The 1273-nt window shown below is 43.1% G+C and overlaps 1 non-coding gene across 1 annotated transcript; it reads left to right on the top strand.

Moving 5' to 3' along the window:
- The first annotated feature begins 876 nt into the window (after nt 1-876).
- Nucleotides 877-958, top strand: trnas-aga. The gene has a single exon. It is a non-coding gene; the product is annotated as a tRNA-Ser (tRNA).
- Nucleotides 959-1273: the final 315 nt, after the last annotated feature.

The raw sequence follows: 1273 nt of genomic DNA, 5'->3' as shown, positions 1-1273 counted from the left end.
AGCAGATGGTGGAATTTGAATTCAGTAGATATGCAGAATTAAGAATCTAGTGATGACCATGAATCTATTGTTGATTGCCAGGAAAAACCCATCTGGCTCACTCATGTCCTATAGGGAAGGAAATTGCTATCCTTACCTGATCTGGTCTACATGTGACTCCAGACAATGTGGTTGACTGCTAACTGCCCTCTGGGTAATTAGGGATGGGCAATAAATGCTGGCCTAGCCGGCGGTGTCCTCATCCTGTGAATGAATAAAGAAAAATAAAGTTACCTTATCCTTGATTATAGACTCCAACAATTTCCCCACCACGGATGTGAGATTCACTGGTTTCCCTCCATCACCCTTCTTAAAGAGGTGTGTGATAAGAGCAAATTTCCAATCCAGAGGTATAACTCCTAAATCCAGGGAACTCTGAAAGATTAAGTTTAGGATATTGGTACTGTCTGCTCTTTCCTCCTTTAATATCCATGGATGGAAACCATCAGGTCCTGGATATTTATTAGTTTTCAATTACACTAACTTCCCCATTATTGATTATTTATTTAAGCTAATTTTATTTAGACTCTGTCCCGGATCCACAGTTAATTTCTTTGTGACTTCTGACAAGCTATCCTCCTTTGCTGCTGTGAATACTGAAGCAAAATAATCCTTCAGTGTGTCTTCCAGATCCACATGGTCATTGACAAAGTTCCCACTCAAAGTCTTCTGTGGATCAATAGTACTGTCTACCAGTCGCTTTCCCTTTATATAACTGTAACATCTCTTCTTATTATCTTTCATGTCCCCTGCAGGTCTCCTTTCATGATCCTTTTTAGCCACTCTTATAAGCCACTTTGTGACCCTTTGTTGGTCTTTGTTTGTGACCCATATCTTGTCGTCGTGACCGAGTGGTTAAGGTGATGGACTAGAAATCCATTGGAGTTTCCCCACACAGGTTCGAATCCTGCTGACTACATTGCATATTGTTTCACAGTAACTTGGAGTGGCACAGCGGCTCAGTGATTTGCACTGCTGCCTCACATTGCCAGGCATCTGGTGTCCGTGTGGAGTTTACACATTTTCCTTGTGTCTGCATGGGTTTCCTCCAGGTGCTTCGGTTTCCTCCCACAGTCCAAAGATGTGAAGGCTAAGTAGTTGGCCATGCTAAATTGCCCATAGTGTTCAGGGATGTGTAGATTAGGTGGGTTATAGGGAGATGGGTCTGGGTGGGATGCTCTGAGGTCAGTGTGGACTTGTTGGGCCAAAGGGCCTGTTTCTACACTGTAGGGAT

Source organism: Rhincodon typus, chromosome 1, assembly GCF_021869965.1.
Source record: "Rhincodon typus isolate 14 chromosome 1, sRhiTyp1.1, whole genome shotgun sequence".
In the NCBI taxonomy this organism is placed as follows: domain Eukaryota; kingdom Metazoa; phylum Chordata; class Chondrichthyes; order Orectolobiformes; family Rhincodontidae; genus Rhincodon; species Rhincodon typus.
Note: the sequence above shows the minus strand (reverse complement) of the source record. Positions and strands in the feature narration are given on the sequence as shown.